Source organism: Eucalyptus grandis, chromosome 7 (assembly GCF_016545825.1).
Source record: "Eucalyptus grandis isolate ANBG69807.140 chromosome 7, ASM1654582v1, whole genome shotgun sequence".
In the NCBI taxonomy this organism is placed as follows: Eukaryota; Viridiplantae; Streptophyta; class Magnoliopsida; order Myrtales; family Myrtaceae; genus Eucalyptus; species Eucalyptus grandis.
Genome location: NC_052618.1, coordinates 7,188,226 through 7,204,453, shown reverse-complemented (window position 1 = coordinate 7,204,453; position 16,228 = coordinate 7,188,226). Strand labels below are relative to the sequence as shown.

The 16,228-nt window shown below is 35.5% G+C and overlaps 1 long non-coding RNA gene across 1 annotated transcript; it reads left to right on the top strand.

Moving 5' to 3' along the window:
• Positions 1-1,386: 1,386 nt before the first annotated feature.
• LOC108954138 lies at positions 1,387-14,191 on the top strand. The gene is made up of 3 exons (XR_001979837.2): positions 1,387-2,033; positions 11,742-11,846; positions 12,549-14,191. It is a non-coding gene; the product is annotated as an uncharacterized LOC108954138 (long non-coding RNA).
• The last annotated feature ends 2,037 nt before the right edge of the window (positions 14,192-16,228 follow it).

The following is a 16,228-nucleotide window of genomic DNA, read 5'->3' as shown; positions in this document are numbered from 1 at the left end:
GAGAAAAAGGCATGAACAGATGTCAAATATGCTATCGGTTCATTGTCAAATACGCTAGCGATCCATGGCAATGTAAGATGCTCAATGAGTAAACATTATTACTCACGGATACCATAACTTGTCAAAGCTGCGTATGGTTCTCTCTACAAGCTAAGATAATGTTAAATATGGGGCAATCAGCATGAAATGCTAATAAGAAAACAACCCACTTTTGCCACAAATGGACTCAACTGATATGAATTGATTACACCCTTCATGTCACATGGTTCCATGAAAATCGCCATTTTCGGGAGCCAGACATAAGATCAGTGATAGATGAGTTTTTCCTGTCAAAGCCATTATAACAACCAGACAGCTCAAGAAATCCATAAAGAATCAGTTAAGGAATCGTTGAAAAGCTGGTAGGAAAAAAAGATGATTTGTTGATGAAAAAAAATATAGACGCCTATCCGGGGTTTCCATCAAATGGACCTTGCATAGGAAACAATTAGAAGATTCTTCGAGACAATTACGAGTTCATCCTCAAAAGCTTATTAATACATATTGAGTTGGGCCGCTGTCTTTCACCGATTTCTTGTTTTCTCAATTTTCTGGTCTTTCATTTCCTATTTACTTCCTGCTGATGTTCCTTTCTGCACATCATGTGTACACAAGAGGCCTTGTAATCCTATTCAATCAATTTTCACGATTGTAAGGGAAAAACAACAAACTGCGCACTTAAATATGTTGAACACAATTTGCACAATCCCAAGATCTCCATAACTAGAACAAGAATATGCATAATTGAGTGGAAAGATTAACGCGCATGTTTTGGGATCAATCGAACATAAAGCGGAAGCAGAAAATGAATTACCCACTCATCCAGGGAATCCACACATCAAGTCTTTCTCCTCTATTGCCCTCCGTATCACTAGCTCAATGAGGCGGCCCCTCACATTTAGCGTTAGGTAAATGCCCCTTAGGTGAGGATAATGTGAGAACTAGGGTTAGAAGAGAGACTTGAGCACTATTTATAGAGTTTTCAGTCAACTCGGCCCACACTAACCAATTCCATATTAGACTAATTAAGAAACCTTATATCTCACTTTAGACCAACCATGTTTTACGGTTGTCGACATCCGAAATTTTCGTCGACATTTTAATCATCCATCGCTTGCAAAAATATAAAAAAATAAAGAGCCAAAAAGAAAACAAAGAAAAAAAAAAAAAGAAAGAGAAGAAAAAGAAAACAAAACAAAACAAAAAGAAAAAAATGAAATGAAATGAAAAGAAAAAAATTAGAAATAAAAGGAAAACGAAAAAAAAAAAAAAGGAGAGAAGAAGAAAAAAAAAAAAAAAGAAAAAAATAGAAAAGGGGGCTGGGCGAACGGTTTTAGGGGGCATTTTTCCAGATCGTTTTTCTCTTACTATCTCTCTCTAAAATTCTCTCTCGACGTTTCTCTCTCCCACCGACTTTCCCTTCTCGTCTTCGCGTTTTTTTTTCTTTGGCCGCACCACCCCTCGTCGGCATTCAGCCTCTCGCCGGCGAACTCTCCGGCGTTGCCAACCGTCCTCAACGCTCTTCTGCCCTTCCTCAAGTCCCAGGTGGCTGTGATTAACCGGAAAAGTCGCCGGTGATCTTTTTGTATCCAATCTGGTGGCTGTTCTGTCCAGCAGCAAACCGGAGCAAATTCGGTGTCATCTTCAGCATCTCCGGCAATCTTAGTCCCTTTTGGACAGTCTTTGACGTTCCTAAGGGTTGTGGTGGCTCGGGTCTGCGTTGAGTTCAGAGAAGGTTCGCCAACGATTTTTCTCTCCATCGAGTGTTCTCTCTCTACGGTTCGATCGGTTAGGGTTTTTACTCCATTGGCGAGGGATCGAAGATCGGAGGCCGGTGGTAGGGGATTCGCTGGGGTTTTCTCTCTCGGACTCCCTCTCGCTCTGATTCTCTCTAGTTTGCTCGATCGCGGCGACATCCGCAAAGACAGCGGTGGCATTGACGATTCCGGGATATACATTCTTCAATCCCATCACTCGACATCTACACTTTCGAGGTATGTGTTTCTGTGCTCTATTTGAACGATTCTGATGGCATAGATTAGGATGTGCTTAAATAGCATGATCGACCTAAAATAAGCTTGCTCTGATGTTGTTGTGATGGAAATAAAAGTGAATCGTTGATTCAGATTCTTGTATAAACTCCTTGATGGAAATGCATATCACATGTTTGGGGAAATGCCTGAGTAAAGTCTACGCTTTTGTTCTTAGTCCTCTATGTGTTTTTGGGTTCGTAGTTTGTCAGATAAATTCTGATAGATGTCTACCGCCTCCTTGTGTTTTGTATGTTTTTGTTTCGACGATTTTGTGCGCGTGTTATGCTTCTGCGTAACTAGTTCTCAGCTGTCAAAGTTGAAGGTTGGTGGTATTTGTGGCCATGAGTGGCATTCGCATGGTGGCTAGATGTGGTTTGTATGAAACCTGAATTATTCTGATTAGGCTTAGGTTCCTTTAGTTGCTCGAACCATCAAATGTTTTCAGTCATTAGAGAAGAGCAGGGTCAGTGCTTGTTCTGTGGTCTTCTGTGAGCTGCGTAGAGAGTGAACAGAGAGAATGGACAGAGGAGAATGTGGGATTGGCATTAGAATGGCATTGAACCGATCACATTTCTGTTTGTTAACTGTTTGCTGTTCTATTAACTGAATAACTTTCTATGCAAATGACTTGATATGAGCTGGTTGTTGTGGTTTTTTGTGTTCGAAGTCTTCATGGAGGTCGAAGACGGTTCGATTATTTTTCCAATGAGCTATAGAATGCCCTAATTGGACTTCATTTAATATGGTTTTTGCCTGTCCAAAGTTAGGTCCAGAATCTGCCAAATATTTGTTTTTCTGTTTCGGATGACCTGCTGTGTAAATCGCTTGATATGAACAGGTAGATGATGCTATTAGGATTTAATGTCTTCTAGAGATTTGTAATAGACTTCTCAAGCTTTCTAATGACATATTATATGTGCGATTTGGCCATCATTTGCCCTGCCTGATGCTTCTTGCAAAGAGCACTAATCTGCTGATATATTCTGTTTCTTTCGCTGATCTGACCTTCTGTGCAAATGACTTAATATGAGCTGGTTGTTGTGGTTTTCTGTGTTCGAAGTATTCATGAAAGTAGAAGATGGTTCAAATATATTTCCAATGAGCTATAGAATGCCCTGATTGAATCTCATTTGATATGATTTTCACATGTCCAAAGTTCAGTCCAGAATCTGTCCTGTTTGAGACCTGATGCATGTGTTCAAATTTGAGTTAGTAAACATGCTTTGCTGGAGTTGAATCTTTCGTGAGAGTCATTATCGTATTTGAACCCCGTTTGATGTGAATATCATGCACCCATTTGGCTAATTGCAATTGATATTTGCTGTTCATGCGTGAATTTGCTGATATTGAAATTTGGAAATAGTCTTGATTTAGAATACATGCTTTGTTTTTATAGCTTCAAATACTTGTGAATTTGGTATGAATTTTTTGTGTGAGGAGTTTGGGATTAGGTCCTTCATGAAAGTTGTCCTTCACATAAAAACTGCATAAAAATGGTTGTATGTTTGCCTTGCTGCTCTGTTCTACTTTTGATTGACCTTGATCTCTTCTAGGATTTTATAAATTCACGTGCTTTTTGTTACAATATATAATGAAGTGCTGTCTTTGATTTTTGAAGTTGATTCGATTATAGAAATGCTATCTTTTCTGTGGCTAGTTGCTGTTAGTCTTAAGATGAGATAGTAGATTTGTCCAATTGCTTTCAATATGTTGTAGAATGACGGTGTGACATGTTACTATGCTCTATTCTTGATTGACTTGTTTTTTTTTTAGATTTTTAGAAATTCATGTGTTGATATGATGATAGTGTCTCTATGAAATTTATTTGGGATATCACCTAGAATTTGATCCAGAGACCTTGTGACTTTAGTCACTCTTTTTGAATATAAAAAATGTCTTGCTTTTGATTGTTTTGATGCGTTTGCTCGTCTTTTTCCATTGTATGCATTTAGCTAGAAGTTTCCTAAGCTAGGTTTAGATTAGGACCCCGAAGATGGAGAAGGTGTAAGGCGTGAAGATGGTGGAGATCGATGTCCATTCCGACCATTGTCATGTACTATTTCTTTTCCCGACATATGTGTCGGTTCCTTGCATTATAAAACCCGACGAGTTACGGGTTTTCTTTCTTTTATTTTTAATTGTTTTCTTTTTTTTTTAGGACTACCTGATAGGTTTAACTGCTTTTCTTGATTGTTTACTTCATGTTTTGTAATTTCAATTTCATTGGTTGTTTTCCTTTTTATTTTTTTTAGAAATAGAATAGCATGAAAATGATCCACCGCGCATGATCACTTAGTCTAGAATTGACGATTCTGAAAATATAAAAAATACATGGACATGTTAGGAAAAACACAACATACTGTTTAGGTACCGAAAGGGCGCTAATAGCAATATTAGCGTAACCCAAGTCCCCGAACCTAGATATCTGGTTGCGTAGGAATCGAGGGAATACTCTCAACCCTCGATTGGGTTTCTAGCCAACCCAAAAAAAAAAAAAATGAGGCTAGTGGCGACTCCCGTATATTTTTAGGTTGTTATAAACAACTAGATCGCATAATAAACCTACTGTCACGCGAGGTACGAGCTTGGGAGAGCTCGCGATCTTGAGATCAAGTATCCCTAAACCCGACCTTTCCCCTCCTTGGATACCTTTCGAGGGGCGGCGAGATCGGGTCGCGACAATGGTAGCTGTAAAAACAGTAAATTACAATATCAATTAATGTAGTCCACATTAGGAAAACTCTTACATTCTCCCACTTGGACTATATTAATTGAAATCGTACCTTATGTGCGCACATTGGTCCAGAGATAACTCTTAATAGTCAATCATATCCCATAAAGTCTTAAACACCGAATCATGGCGGTAACTGCATGTATACACACAGAGTCTTCCATGGTCACGAGTGCTCTCAACTTTATTGATATGGATTCAATATGGTAGTGTGGCAAATGGATAACATCTCTCATAGAGAGATCCCATTTGTCAGTCACCATTCTCTTACCTTAGGTGTCACAAAAACTTGTGCCACTAGAAAATGCTTTATAGTTCCAATGAACCTACATATGTCTTGTCCTTATGGTTAACTTTTCTTTATGTATCACAATACATATGCACAAGGCTAATAATTGGATGCCCGGATGTCCCTAGCCTTCACTCAAGGTTTATACAATCCCTTGAGATTTTATTAATATGTATTCAACATAATAACAACACATTCAAAAATATTTTATGGAATGCAAAAGTTGATACATATCAAACCGTTAGAAAATGTAATGAACACAGATGAAAAATTTATCAGAGTAAAGCCAAAATAGCTCCCACTAAATAACAATATCTCATGATGCTCTTAGGCCCATGCTAATGACGTGTTGCTCAAATACACATGGACATAAGTCTTTAATTAGTGGATCTGCAACCATATCATCTGCAGAAATATGTTATATTATTACGTCACATTTCTGTATCATTTCCTTTTGGTCAAAAATTTTGATCACCATTTATTTAGACCCCTTGAGACCTCAGTAGTAAATAAATAATACTACAAATTTATTATTCCAATACAACCGTATGAGTCTATCCTTAAAGTTAAAACGATTAACTTCTTCATGAGGTTCTGGAGCCCTAAAAGCCCAAGTAACAGCCTAAAAGAATGTTACTACTATTGCTTACATAGTAGAAGATGACATAAAACTTTATTTACTGCACTTCCTGCTAACATAAATATGTATTCCGTTATTGATTGCATGTCATTAGAACAACCAGCAAAGTTTACATCTAAATACCGTACAACCTGCAATAATTGAACATGTCTGTAAATTAGCATATAATCTCTTGTCTTATTTAAGTACCTTAAAATCTTCTTGACAGTCCTGAATATAATTGATATTCGCCTAGAAGTCCCGTCGTAAAGATGATATTTAGTCTAGTGCAAATTTGAGTATACATTATACTTTCAAGTGCACTGACATAAGGTACACCTTTAATTAGATTTTCTCAATATCTAAATAATGACAATGTGATAGATTTAGTCTATCACCCTTAACAACAGGAGCAATTCCTGACTTGCAATGATGTATATTGAATATTTCCACTATACAATCAGCAGATATCCTTCGAGAAAATCTAATATAATATAAAAAAAAAAAAATTCATTACAAGACAAAAGATGCCTCAAGGTCAATACTTGTAAATAAAATATCATGTACATAGAGTATATAAAAAACAAATTTCCTCCCACTAACCTTGTAGTATATTAAATTACTTTGTTCTCAATTGAACAAAATAACAACACTATAAAACTTTGATAATAATGTTTGGAAACTTACTTAAAAACTATTAATAAAAATTTTCAGTTTACACACAAGTTTACTTGAATCTCCTGCAAAATCCTCAAGTTACACTATATAGATTTTGTATCTATTTGATATAACTCTATATCAAAAAGAGCTATTAATACCACGTTCACTCTGAAAGAATATGTAAATAAATAATTATTTCTTCACTATAAACTATCTACCCTTCTTTCAGAGTGAAAATTTTAGCTACAAGTTTAGTTTTAAACTTCACAATTTTCCTTTGAAATCCTTTTAATTTTGTATGCCAATTTGCAACTAATGAACTTGTGATCTTTAGACAAGTAAGTTAGTTTCCAAATACTATGATGTTTCACAGATTGTATATCGCAATTTATGGCATCTAATCACATACTTGATTGAGAACAAAAAAAAACGACATATAAATATGCCACTACATCAACCATATAGCGGATATTGCAATCATGCTCTCATAAATCGACTATATAATTTAATGGAATAATTGATCATTTTTCCCTAACAAATCTTCCGAGTAAAGTTACTACCACTTCATTCTATACTTGAGAGGTTTGAAAATATTTCATCATAAACTATATCAAGAATAGCACCTTAAACCTCAACAAGTTTAATTTATGGTATATGAGATTCAATAATTGTCTGGACCATAATTATCTGTATAGGTAAAAACAAATAAATAGTGATTTTTCATTGTGCTATTATCCTTAATAGTCTGAGAGCATCTATTATCTACAATTACGTTGAACTGTAGAAACTTTACAGTATGTGATTCCATAATACTTGTACTTTCTTTAGGGTCATAAAATTGATACCCCTTTGAACAATTTGAGTAAAATACAAAATAATTCCAAGTGGATCTAAATTTCAACACACTTAATATTGAATTAGATAACCTCATTTCTGCATGACACCTCTAAATTTAATATGATTTAAGTAATTTATATCAAGTCTATAACTCAAAAAAAGTTTATGAAATAACTTTGATAAGAAACACATTTTGTATGTTAAAAGGTTGCTTTCAAAATATCAGCCCACAGAAGACCGGATTAATTAGTCTTACTAATCATACTCATCACCATGTTCAATATGGTGCTTTTATACCTTTCGGCCAAATCTTTTTCTCAAGAATTTCAAGTATAATAATTAAGTTACCACCCTAGAATCTACCAAGTATTTGACAAATGACCTTTAAGCTATTTCGTATTGTCATACTCGCCAAAATACTCACGGCTACTATTAAGCCTGACAACCTTTTAAGACTAATTGTAATTGTCTTATTCTTTATCTCGGTCATTTTTCTTAAATAGAAAAATTTCGAAAATAACCTTTTAACCATATACAAGATGTATATGTCATTAGGACTTAAACACAATCTTTGCAGATGTGTCCTAATTTCAATATCATACAAGACATAATTTCAAGCAATTAAGGCTTCTATTATCTTATAGCAGTGTAGTCCGCAAGCAAACCTCTTTTCAAGTGTTCTAGAATGGAACGCTTCATGGACAGTAAGCAAATTCAATTGCTCTTTTCTCAAGAAATAAATCATATGTCCACAACTTAAAATTTGAAATAGTAAAAACCTCAATAATAGTGGGGTTATTAATTACAGAAAAATGTGATTGAAAAAACAAGTAATGTATATAATTAGCATCATGTGAGCACCGTGTAACTTGACGTACAAGTACACATCTAGAGAGTTACACGCATACTCATATAATCATCTTTGGGCAGAATACATGACATGCAGTTGTACACTCCCCACATGATAGCGGTTATGAGTATACCAATTCTTCGTGAATTCATCACTTTTGGGCATATGAATCACTAGAATCTGTCACTCCTCCACCACATTATTATGTATCCCTCCATGAACTAATACACAATTACCTCTTTTGGGAGTATGACTACGCATTAGACCAGGAGACATCTCAATCATCATACGAGACTGAAATTTCTCAAACCCAATTAAGCGTGCCACTTTGGTGGTCACTACTCAATTTAATCATTGAAACTTTCTCATACTAGGGATATAAACTTTACTCCTCACATACACCATATACATATGATTTTAACTTTAGTGATAGGGGCAGCATATCACCAAAATCACATATTATGTTAATTACATTTCTTTGTTCATTAATAAAATCTTTATATATATATACATATATATATATATATATGTATATAGCGAATCTGAAAGACAGATTCCAATGAGATCACTGATCACAACAACATAAGAAAATTCTCATAACATAGAAGCAAGTATCTCTTGTACACCTCGATTACTGATTACTGGAACAACATTAAAAGAATGCCGATCCAAAAGATCCCTCACAAATTAATATCAATAGTAATATGGGATACTCAAGATTAACAAGCTTGATAGCTGATCAATTATTGCTCACAAGTTTCATAAGGCAAAACATGATTCTAAGGCCAATAGCTGATTTATTAGCCAATTATCATTGCATCAACCAGTGGCCTATAAATTAAGTCAAAACACAGAACCACATATCTAAACTATAACAATAGATACAATTGCTCTGTGTAAATGCCGTCATACTTCTTAACCATAAAAAATATTCAACTTGATAGACATTAACCAGTGACCAAATGAGTTTAGATACAATATGCAATAACTTAACTGACATGCATTACTCACATTCAGCAGATGTGTTAATCAGTACAATCATTTTGGTCATGAGTTCTTAAGACGTCCATTATTCAAAAATTACCAGCGTGTCAAGGAGTATACTTGATCAATAAAAGTTTCATAATCTTTACTGTTTCTCATCACCTCAATAGATAGCTTAAATATTATCCCATACTGATTATATCTCATTAAGTCAGTTTCAATTTATAATAAAGTTTGATTTTATTAATGAATTACACCATTATAATGTTTAAATGATAACATATTTGTAACCCAACATTTGTATTTCCAAAATCATAGAAAATACAAAAAAATACGTAAAGATACACTAAAAATACACGTATTTAGGGCTTTGTATGTAATTTCATATCCATAAAAATATCAAACATGTAAAATAAATACACCACGACGTAGAGGATGATCATACGAATCCAACGCCGCTGCCCACGCGCTGAACAGAGGCTCCACACGCCCAAACGCGCCACCTGAGTGCGAGGCATGTGGAGCTCACGCGCGGCGCATGGCCGCGCATGGGGGGCGTGCGGCCTCCTCCGGCGACGTGCCGCCTACGGTTCTTTTCGTCTTGTTGGGCCCAGTCCGAATATATAATTTAATTTAATTTTTATTGATAAAAAAATCTCGAAAATCACAAATTATGGCAAAAACTTTATGTGTTCAAGTTCTAGGGTTATAATTGCTTTGATACCACATGTTGAATATAAATTGCGCAACCCCAAGATCTCCATAACTAGAACAAGAACATGCTTAATTGAATGGAAATATTAACGCACATGTTTTGAAATCAATCGAACATAAAGCGAAAGCAGAAAATGGACTACCCACTCATCATGGGGATCCACACATCAAATCATTCTCCTCTATTTCCATCTGTATCACTAGCTCAATGAGGCGGCCCTCTCACGTTTAGCATTAGGTAAATGCCCCTTAAGTGAGGATAATGTGAGAATTAGGGTTAGAGGAAAGACTTGAGTACTATTTATAAAGTTTCCAGCCAGACCCCCTTATTACGGGCCAGGCTCAACTCGGCCTACACTAGCCAGTTCCATATTAGACTAATTAAGAAACCTTATATCTCACTTTAGACCAACCTTGTTTTACGGTAGCTGTAAAAATAGTAAATTATAATACCAATTAATGCAGTCCACATTAGGAAAACTCTTACAAAATAAACAAGCAATACAGGTTTATAATTGTTCGTTAGGTTTTTCAATGCCTTGCATAGCTAGTACATATTAGAAAACAAACTAAAGACCAGAAACCAACGATAGCATTTGAGTTTCAGCAAAAAATATTCTTCCTGAATCAGGCATTTTGTTTGTAATATAGCCCCTCAAAAGAATTTCCAGCGTTAGAAGGAGAAAATTTAGGATATGTATGCAAAATGGACGAGGCGAGGAGTGTTCACCCCACAATGTAAGCAAACCATCCATCGAAAACCACAGCTTCATCACTCTAGAGTGAGGCTTAGGACGAAGTGTCTTGTCGAGGAATTACACCTATGGTGTGAATATGACTTTGCTGATTGACTTGCTATACTCAAGTTAATGACTTACGCTGCTTCCAATGCAAAAAAAGCTTTTTAAGGCTAAAAAGTTAAGATATAATTTCTTCGATCCAATGACAATTGACATGCATGGGTTCAGACAATTTTGTTCCCTCTGTTCTGTTACTTAAAGAGTAGTAAATACGCAGAACTGATGTCTGATCAAGAACTACACACATGAATATAAACCACAGACATTTAATTATTTTCATGAAATTGTTCCTATTACACGACCTCTGCACGATGACAACGTCATTGTTGATTTTTTAAACTCGTAAAGGGTAAACCAATGAACAAAAGGCAATAGAAAGACCTAGTTAAGCAACTACCCTTATGCTCACTTAGGGCGCGTTTGGTAACCATTTTGTTCCCGAGAACAATTTCTGATAAGAAATGATTCTTTTTTATTCTATTTCTGAGAACAATTTCTAAACAAAAGAACGCGTTTGGTAACTACACAAAATTTTGATTCTAAAATATAAAAAGAATAGAAATGCGTTTGGTAACTACATAAAATTTTTATTCCAATTCCTTTTCAATTACCTTTTTAGATGAGTGTAAATTTGATATTGAATTCTCATGGACCACTCACCAATATAATTATCTTCTTATGAGTGAAGAAATCATATTATATTTTATTATATTTTCAATTTCAAAAGAATTCGAACTTAGAATTCTATTCCATTCTAAAATTTTATCAAATCATAGAAATTCTATTGATTAATTATATTTATACTTAGTAATAAAAATATTAATCATAGAAAACTTGGTGTGAATTTGCTGGAAATAATATTAAGCACCGAGCGGTGGGCTGCTGTGGTGGGAAGGGCGACAGGCCCGCTGGCCCCCACAGTGGCTTTAGCCCTTTCTCCAGGAAATAAAGGAAAGGTGTAGGGTAGGAGGAGGGGCCCTAAGCACAGTGGCTTCCGCGCTTCTGGTAAAAAAGAGAGAGTTGTTGACATTCCTTCGTTCTGATTGCCGTGTGAAGGACTTTTGGCACTAGTTGGATATATGAAGTGATGGGCTTTCGAGTGCTTCTTAGTTCCTTAAGAAGTGATGCTGTAATTGTGATTGATGGTACTTGAATATGAAATTGAGTGTTTGAATTGGTTTCAAGGAAAAAAAGCACTTTCAAGCCTTGTCAAGTGATGACTTCAATTTTCCAACGTATCACGTCAAATGATGTATTACAAATTAACACCACGTCAACTTGTCTCATGAGGTAAATATCTAATGACACTCAAATGAACGACTTTTTTAAATTTGTGGCACAAATAAATGAAAAATAAAATAAAATAAGTTGTGACACTCAGGTGAGCATAGTACAAAAGTTATAACACTCCTAACGTACTAATCCCTTTTTCAGTAATTTCTTATTTACTAATTGATTTTCATATTTTGGTTCTATTTGTTTCACAAAAATGAATAATTTGAGAAACATTTTCCGAAAATGACTGTTTATATTACTTATAAAAATGAATCAATAAAAAATGTTATTATCGTCCACGAAAATGTTTATACATAAATTGTTTTGATAATAAAAATATTTTTTGTTGATTAATTATTTCTAGTGATATAAGCGATTATTTTTGGAAAAATGTTTTGCAAATCATCCATACTCCGAGAAATAAATGCATCCTTAATTTATTTTTAATTGATTGGTTTTTTTAATATGGTTAAAATTGGAGCCAACTCGGGTCCAGATCAAGTCGAGTCAGATGGGAGTCGCTAATTATGTTACTTGCTAACTATTGAGAACACATGCTTAAAGTTTAGCTTGCATATTTCTTACAGTGAATTATTTAATCAGAAAATTAAATGGAGAAATCATCAGAGAACTGCTTTTTATGCTTTTTGTTTCTTTTCTGACTTTCAGATTGTCAATAATCACTTGTAATGGTGTTTTGTTTGTATTGTGCTGTAGGTTGGTCTACTTGAGAGGACACCCTCACTTTCACCCTGTTGCACCCTAGAGAATCTTTTATCTCATTTACAGCCGTTGATGGTTCTAAGCATGAACTTTGGCCCGATTCTGGTGAGTAGACCTTCGAAGGGAATCTTCTAGCTAATGTAATCTTTTGTTCTTACCTTTTTTTTTCGTGCTGCAAAGGCCTAGGTAACTGGAGAGCTATACTCCCTAGTAAACCAAGAGGCGATTGCATCATGCCACTTTTTGAAACTCTTACATTTGTTTGCCAAAATTTGCATTTGGTTATCTGCTGGAAGACCGGGGTAAGAGGGTCACAAATTCCTTGTTTAACCAAGATCCAAGTGCATTGTTCAAGATTTAGGCAAGCCTCTAGCATCTTCGATCACCAAAATTTGGTTAGGATTGAATTTTTAGCACTCTGGTATCATTTTAGCAGAAATATTCTTGAAACCATAGGTGCTTTAAGTGATTAACGAGAAATAAAGGAGTAGAGATAACAAAATTGAGGTAAAGTATAGGAGAGGTTCAGCCTTCCACCTTTCTCCTCTCTTTTCATGTACTACCAGCCCAGCCTTCAATCACAGCTAAATCCACTGCTTCCACCCAATATATTACAACTCATACCATATGTTCCACATAACTTCAACATCAGTTGCTTCTGTGTTAAACCCTTGTACAGCACCAGCAGTCTTTGAACAATGATCTCCTATCAATGCTCCTATTTAGTTAAGCCTCTCCTTCTCATATAAATTTCTAAGCCCACTCCGCAATGCTTACTAGAGAGAAGGCGATACAAGAATTGTTCAAAATACACTCAAGGTCTTGCTAAGTTGGGCACAAATGGAAGTACAAGAACCAAGGTATAGGCTCTTCATATTGGTGGTATTCTCGTTATTCCTCATTCTTGTCCCCTGCTCTGAATTCCAATACTCAGTTCTCTATGATTGAAATGTCAGAGGTCCCTTAGCCAGCAATCATTGTCTTCCACTCTTCCATCCTTGTGTGAATCTTCATATGGCCTTGTATTAATCAAAGTCAATTCATAGGTTCATGAGATTTCGTTCCATGAATCTTCATATGGCCTTCTGCATATCCTAAAGTTCCATCTAATCAATAGGTTAAGCATGGTGATAATCTTCACTTTCTTCGGATGGTTGTATATGCATATGGTTAAAATCTTCAATACATATGCTTCAGCAAATGTTCAATCTACTCAATCTTTTCCATGATATATGGATATCTAGCTTTTAGTTAGGTTCAAATACATTTTGACTAAACATAATTCCATCAACTGTGAGGTCTTTAGATTGAATCATTCAAAAAATTCAATTTGAATTTTGAAGTTGCTGATTCCATTCACTGTATCTTCCTCCTGTGATAGAACATTCTGCTTCTACTGTCAGAGCAGTTCTTGCATATGTTTAAAACGCTTCCAGCTTCTATTTTCCTGTCCTTGGCTAAATCTTCTCTTCTTTGATTACGTAACCTAAATGATCTTTTATTCGCATGCCCACTCATGAGATTCCTTAAAATGATAAAAACTTTTGGATAGGACGACCATGAATTGGTCATCCAATCAGCAGCCACTCACTTCAGACGTTTTTGTTCCAACAAATGAGGATATCTTAGTGCCTTTACCATCCACTTTCCCAACTTTTTTTTTTTTTTTGTTAAAGCTTTCGGAAATAAATTCGTACGTGTTCCCGTACTCAAAATTAATCCATCAAACTTTGCACGCACCTAGTTTAAAACGCCATTGTGTTATTGAACAAAAAAAAATTTGACGTCCAAACCCGATACCTCATTTTTTTTCCTCTATTTCTTGCCCAACAACCCTTTTTCAACTTTCTTTTTTTTTTGTTAAACCTCATTGCCAATTCATCTCCTTTTCAATCTTTTTAGACTCAACCCATGACAAATCCAGTTAAATGGCCAAAAGGCATGCTAGAATTGCCCGATGTTTTTATCAATCTTTGGCAAAACAATGTATAGTGGGAAACTTAGTGATAGTCAAATTAACAGTGATGACAACACCTATAACAAGCACCTGCATTTCCAAAATAAGGCTCACTGATGTTAAACTATCTTACAAAGTATGAAAGGAAGACTTCATCCTAACAATTACTGTCCAGAGAGAATTTTTCACTAGAGTGCTCTATTTAGTCAGCCTTTTCCTTCCTTCATGAATCATGAAATACTATCAGAATACATTTGAAGATGCCATTCACAAGCATTTTGTGTAGAGGCTTTCATGTCAACAAGCACTTTCTTGTAAAGAGAGGATAATCACCCTATTGACCATCGTATCGGCATTTAATATCTTCCCCTTTTATAAGCCTCTCCCCAGAATCAGAAGGAAGGTCAATCATATCTAATGTCTTTTTCCATACCCGGTAAGAGGTTTCAACATTGTGTGCTTCTTCAGAAGGGTTTGTTGGACGTCGGTCTTGGGAAATGAAAGCACAAACAGGCCAGTCATCCGCTTTCAGTAACTCACAATACTCTGGAACCTAAGGATCCGTTGCAGCAAAAAGTGAACTCCTAGAACCTGCATGAGCAGTGAGACATGAAATTTAACCCCGTATTATTTTAGATTGGAAAGAGGAGATTTTAATTGATTATTGATTATAAAAAAGAAAAAAAAATCACAAATGGGTAGATAAATGCCTAGCATAGTAAACTAGATAAGAGGATAATGCCTGCATAACTCCATTCAAGTGTTTACTCCCCTTCTGAAATAAATGAATAAGAAACATAATGACCCTATGACTTCCAATTTTGCAAGCAATCTGGCATGTGAGAGGACCAACCTTCTTGAGGATTAAATATGAAGTAGGGTATTAAATTATAACCGGCTTGAACAATTCTAGGAAGATCCCTCGCCAGCATTCAATTCATTGAGAAAATATAAAAGATATATCTTATCAGTAGCTTGTCATGATGATACATATACCTCATTATGACACAAGAAGATATCCATCCATATGACAGGAGAAAGTTAATACTTCCTACAAGGATTTATATGAGAAACACCGCTTTTATAATTTTACACAAGCACTCCTCCAATCAAACACAGGTTTATTACCATGTTAAATGACCAATCTGTATAAATTCTTAATATCTCCTCGTATCTTGTTCTCAAAAGAGCTGGTGTACATAAAAAATTACACCATCAGTGTCCTTTTATTTTATATTATAAGTGGAAGATAGATCAACTATTAAATCATGATGTCAATCATTTCAGCAAAGAAAAACTACATAGGATAGCCAACGACAACCATATAAGCAAATCACAGCAGATGCAAGATGAAGGTAGTAGAGGGCTTGGATGATCCAGTGGCGGTGGTTTCATGAAAATTTACATGGAAAAAATTAGCAGAAGTAAATTTCATTAGGAATTGAGCAACCGACAACAATGCCATGCCACCCACCTCGTTGGGTCAATCGTTGACTCATTGCACACGGACACGACACCACATATATGCATCCAAAGTCTACTGACATACTCACTTTTATGTATTCAAAATAAAAACTATTTTAGCATACTTACAACGTTGGTTTGGACTACTCCAGGGGATACACATAATACACTCATTCCAGATTCAGCAGGCAGCCGTTTATGGAGGACATTGCTGAAAATAACTTGAATGAGGCCACCTCGCCTCGTTAGTAAT